Source organism: Belonocnema kinseyi, chromosome 6 (genome assembly GCF_010883055.1).
Source record: "Belonocnema kinseyi isolate 2016_QV_RU_SX_M_011 chromosome 6, B_treatae_v1, whole genome shotgun sequence".
Classification (NCBI taxonomy): Eukaryota; Metazoa; Arthropoda; class Insecta; order Hymenoptera; family Cynipidae; genus Belonocnema; species Belonocnema kinseyi.
The window spans coordinates 115,811,312-115,817,708 of NC_046662.1; positions in this window are offsets into that span (position 1 = coordinate 115,811,312).

A 6,397-nucleotide genomic window follows, 5' to 3' on the forward strand; every position below is an offset into this window, starting at 1 on the left:
CATTCCAAACACCCAGTCAGTATTATTCATTGTTTAGATTATACGCCCAACTAACACCTTTATGCAATACGTTTATTTTCTGAGTCGAAATCATGTCAAAGTCTCCATTCGTCACCTGAAACATGACCTTTAGATGTAATTGATATAAATATAATTAATTAGTAGGAGGAGGGTTACGCGAAGGATTACGCGAGATGCGCGAGAGTCGCAGAAGCTCACATCGATCCAGATGTCGAATCTGATTTCGATCTGCTTCCGAGACGCTTCCGTGAATTAAGCCATTTTGTGGACTTAGAGTTTTTCGACTGTCCAAATGATTAAAACTGTCAATAATCGGATTTAGAATATTTTCAGTTCCTTCGATTCTATTAGCTGACATACGTTCGGATGTGACAAGTTTTCGGTTTGTTTAGAGAGAACAGCTGTTAGAATTTCGGATTATGAATTTGATTTAAACTTCGTTTCTTAGAATTATGATTTTCTATTATGAGCCTTGTGAATAAATTGTCTATTTTTAAATTAATAAATTTATTGAGTTACGATTTGTTTAATTCAAACCTTTAACAAGTAATTGAACCCGATTTTAGTATTTTATTTACGAACCAAATGGACATCGTTGGTGGATTAGTCAATTTCATCATGAATTTAGCGAGTGGATTCTTCAATCTGTAGTGGAAGAACAACTCACGTTCTTTTGATTCATTTATGAATTTAATTTAAATTCTATTTTTTGTCAAATAATTAATATCCTAAAATTTAATTAATTTAAATTGTCGCGCCTAAATTAGTTGAAACGTTACAGGATACGAGTCTGCAGTTTCAATTGTACGATTTCGACTTGCGTTTCATACAAAGCCAGCTCTAAGGCGTCAAAGCATGTTCGAAAGATCTGTTTACATTATGGATGTAAACCTTCCTAGCGATCGTTCCGAATTCGAGTGGAGCTCATAAATGTTTTTTTATACATTTATTTTTCAAACATTGTAATTATTTAAACCATTTTCATAAATAGCTATTTTTTAAAGAATACGTTTGATTTATCATTTTTCTTTGTAAATTTACAAAAAATATTAATTATTTAAACAATTTTAATTTAGAAATTAAGTCTAAGAATGACTATCCGATGACTCTCTTCTATGTTGCTTTGTAAATCTACAAGAACTAATAACACCGGCACACAAAAAAAGTGGTCTGTCCGATAGACTACACTAACATAGCTATGTGTTTTTGGGGTCGCTGAATTCGAATCCGCTGTCCAAATAACCAAGTTGCTCCGTATTTTTCTGAAAAACGAAAAAATAGACGTAAAATCGACCAAAACAGCGATTTTTTTGTATGCTTTTGCAAAAAAAAAAATGTTTATGCCCGGTGGTCTAAATCAGCATATCCTTATGTTTTTGGTGTCACTGAATCCGAATCCGGGGTCAAAATAACCCATTTGGCTTATATTTGATCGAATAATGCAAAAATAGAGGGAAAATCGACGAAAACAGCGGTTTTTCGTGCATATTTAAAAAAATATATATATCTTCATCCCCGGTGGACTTATCCAGCATATCCGTATGTTTTTGAAGTCATTGATTCTGATTCCGGTGTTCAAATAACCCAGTTGGCTCATATTTGATCGAAAAACGCAAAATTAGACATAAGATCGACGAAAACCTTTAAACCTTTACCTTCCTTGACTGGGATTGTCGTTCACTGTAGATTCCCTTTGCTTTATTACAGTGAGTCCCCTTGCCTCTCATGCTTATAGGGTGCTTTTATTCTTTATTTTTCTTTATATCGCTTGTATCGAACTCTTTTGTCCTCAAAAGACCTACGTAGTGAGTTTGCTTTCGTTTCGTACCTTAATTGACTTGATGTAGTTTTAAATTCCAACAGTTGTCAGCCATCATGTTGATATCCCAACATCCCTGATATCGCCTCTCCATCTATTTTATATCCTGGTGAAAACATTCGCCTAGCTCTTCACTAAAGTCTCCCAGGTTGTCTGGAAACTTATTTATGTGCGAATGAAGAAAATGTAGCTTCAAATTCATAAGGCAGCCTAGTTTACCAACGTTTGTTACCATTTCTGAAACCACATTTTGATAGTCTGGACTTTTCTTATTACCTAAAAAGTTTTTTACAACATTTTTAAAACTAAGCCGGGCATCTTTTTCAGTGCCAGAAATTTTTGTAATGACGAACGCGATCTTGATTGTACCATAAGCACAAGTAAAAGATGTTTTTGTATACCCTGATTGCTGTCCTAAAAAGATTTCAAGAATTTTGAGATCCCCGCAAATTTTCCACCAATAAGTTGAGTAATCGATTTTTCCAGGACAAATTTCAAATTACTGTAATACTCTTTCAGTTCCGTATAATGCGCGATTGGAATTGGAGCCTAAAAGTTAGTATTATGCAATAACACTGCTTTTAGACTGCGCTTAGAAGAGTCAATAAATAGCCACCAATTTACCGTTCTATATAGTCCAAGTTTTATTTTTTCCATTAATCCGTCAATATTTTTACAATAGACTAATTTTCCATGATCAGTTTCTTCAGAAGTAAAAGACTGTCTAAACTCTTTTTCCCTATTTCTGTAGAAACTTGTTTGACTCCTTTCGCTAATAAGTTCTTCTTTTTCAAAACGGAAGCAAGATACTCTGAAGAATCTTTAGGGAGACCGAGATCTCGAGATAAATCATTCAATTCTTCAGACGTGAATAGCTTAGGAAATTTATTCTTTTCATTGTCCGGTATGTACACTTCTGTATTAACATCGCTGCTTTCATCATCATCCTCGTCATTACCATAATCTGAAATGTCACTTTCATCACGATCAACATCGAAATCTTCATCAGTACTTTTATTTTCGTCTGCGTCAGTCGTCTGTCTGTCAAGTGACAAATTTTTTGAGTTTTTTGTAACATCGTTATTTTCAACAGATTTAGTGACGCTAGGTACATCAGGATATTCGATAGCACTTTTCTTTTTTCTATTGATTCCTATCAGGTTTGCCATACAAAAGTAGCATTCCTCTTTCCGAAGAGGTTTCCTCCATATCGTAGGTTCTTGAATCTCAAGGGTTTTCTTATTTCCTTCTCTGTCTTTCAATCGATTGAATGCCTTGTAACAAGCACTGCAAATTTTTTGAGGAACCCAATTTTCACTTTGGTTTTGAACTTCCATACCAAAATAGCTTTTATAAATTGTTTTTATGTCATCGCTGATTACTTTTCGATTTTTTAAACCTCAAATTTACCACATACGAGTATGTAGCAAAATGCATCTGGATCACACACAATTATGCGCTATAGTGAAAGTGGATAAATTGGAATAGAAACAGCGTTTAGAAGACATGATCTGTTTTGATTTGGGGGCTTATAGTAATAGTACAAGTAGAGTATAGTGAAGTAGTGATTTAAAAAAAGAACACAAAAAAAGAAACTGATAATGGTTTTTAAAACTGTGCTGAAGTCGCATTAAGAAGCACGCTTAAAGAGATTTTAACCACTGTCCTCTTTACTAACGTTAAGTTCGAGCGCAATCTTTCATTTGTTTGTTTCACAGTCATTTGTTTTGACGTGAAGTGCGATCGGGATCTGTCATTTTTTTGTTCACAGTCATTTGTTTTGTTTGATTTTAACTCTATTTATGCGTTTTTCGATAAAAAATGAGGCAACTGGGTTATTTGAACCCTGGATTCAGAATCAGTTATCCCAAAAACATAAGAATATGCTGGATAAGTCCACCGGGGATAAAGATATATTTTTTTTTTTGCAAAAATATACCTGAAAAATTGCTGGTTTTGTCGATTTCACGTTTATTTTTTCGTTTTTCAGAAAATATGAGCCAACTTGGTTATTTGGGCATCGGATTCGAATTCAGCGACTACAAAAACATATAGATATGCTAGTGTAGTCTGTCGGACAGACCACTTTTTTTTGTGTGTCGGTGTAATTATTGAAACAATTTTAATTCACGGTGATCAATATTCGATTTAAATGAAAAGTTCGAACAATCCACATTTTTCTGCAATTTGTGTTAATTTGGTATCTATAGAGTGCAAAAATATGAAATTTAAAAAAATTCGCTGGCCACATTTGGAATAACCGACAAAATATATTCACGATATAAAAAATGGTAATTTTTGCAATTTTTGCTACTTATATCATATTATTTTCATATGTGATGACTATTAATAGTTAAAGAGGACATGAAAATTTTAGACGAAGCTGAGGGAGGGAAAGGGAGGGGAGTTGGCGAGAAAGTGTTTGATGGAGGTAGAAGAGAGGAGAGGGAGGGCGATCGAATTAACGAGATGGGAAGAAGAAAGGCGGAAGTTCTTTAATGATAGAGAAATAGAAGTCGGGACTGGAGTAAACTATGAAGAATTGGAAAAAAGGGAGAGTGAAAGACAATTAATAGAAAGATGGGGGATGATTGAGGAATCAAAATACAATAAATGGTATATGATGATAAAAAAGGAAGGAGTGCCAAAATATTTGGAAAGGGGATGAGGAGAGAGTAGGTTGACCAGAATAGTCAGATTTAAATTGGAAAATGAGGTAAGGGAGGGAATGTACTAGGAAAAAGAAGAAAACAGAAAGTGCAGAATATGTGAATGAGAAGAGGAAACATGGGAGCATGTATAGGAAGGATGTAGGAGAGGAATGGAAGATGAGGGAAGATGGCAAGAGAATGTGGTTAAGATTCTAGGGGAGGATGGATTAGCAGAAGAATGGATGAAGGATTTGGAGGGTGCTAGAGGAGCGAATAAGAGAGAATGAAAGAATGCATGTGAAAAAAGGCAAATGTAGGTATAAAAAAGTGAAAGAAAAAGGAAACGGAAGTCGCTTAGATTAGAAGCGTAAAGATTGTAAGTAATGGTAAGGTAAAAGTTAAGTATACTAAGGTGCGTTTGCGTTCTTATGCTCTCTCTCGCTTGCACTCTCGCTTTTGTCCGCTCGCTCACTCGTTTGCTAATAAGTCCTAAATTTCGCTACCGTAGGAAATAGAGATAAGTAACTCGATATAAGACTTATGTAAATAGTTGTAAATAATTGTATATTTAGAGAGGAAAAGATTAAAAAAGAAGTATAAATATAAGCAGAAAGATTGTAAAGAATGGAAGTCATGTAAACCCTTCGGGGACATATTATGAATAAAGAAGTAAGAATGGCTATACGATAACTCTTTTTTATGTTGCTTTAAAAATGTACAAGATGTATTAATTGTTGAAACAATTTTAATTAAAAAATTAAAAGTGCCCTTTTTTAGGAGTGAATGTGTTTCCGGAGACCACTAAGAGTGTCTATCCGATGACTGCTTTCTATGTTGCTTTGCTAGTTTACAAGAACTATTAATTATTTTAAGAATTTCGATTTAAAAATAAGAGTTTACGAGTAAATTTTTTTACGAAGTCAAGTAAGAATGTCTATACAATGACTCTTTTTTATGCTGCTTTTCAAATGTACAAGAACTACTAAGTATTTAAACAATTTTAATTAAAAAATTCAAACTTTGGCCTTTATCCTACGAGTCAATTTATTTTCGAAGTCAACTAAGAATGTTTATCCGATGACTCTATTCTATTTTGCTATGAAAATTTACATAAACTAATAATTACTTAAACAATTTTATTTAAAAACTTAAAAGTGAGCTTTTTCTAAGAGTAAGTTTGTTCGTGGAGTCCACTAAAAATGTCTATCCGTTGACTCTTTTCTATGTTACTCTGTAAATTTACAAGAACTATTAATTATTTTAACCATTTTAATTAAATGGAGGGAGAGGAAAAGAAGATGGCAAATAGAGCAGAGGGCTTGAGTAGAGAGGAAAAAGGTCGATATGGTGTGGATAGCGAGGTACAGGTAATGGATGAATGGGGAGCAGTGATCCCAGATCTGAAACGAGACGTGGTCCAATACTATGACACGTCTATATCCGTGTGAATATGGTAGGAGACGATATAAATTCCTGGGTTGCGCGCGCAACCCATTTCTCCTCTTCTGAATTTGAAAACTCGAAGGTGCACGATTGCCGGTCGGAACACTTCGGCAGTTCTATTTATATCTCTATCTGCTTTGAAATAAAATGAAGAGATTATGATTTTAATATTTCCAGATTTCGATGCTGGGCTGGAGATTCTCATGATTTGAATACTTCGCGCGCCTCTTTAATGCGTGTATTTTGAGGTTACGTTACTTCAAGTATAAAACATAAATTATATAAATATTAATACTATTATATATATATATATACATATATATATAATATTATGTTATAATTATGTTATATTATAATAGTTTTATTTAAATCTTGATCTGCATTTGAAAGAAATTTAAGAAATTGGTGATTTTGGAATTCATCTCGTTTGGATAAAAACTCAATTATTTGATTGAAAAGTTAA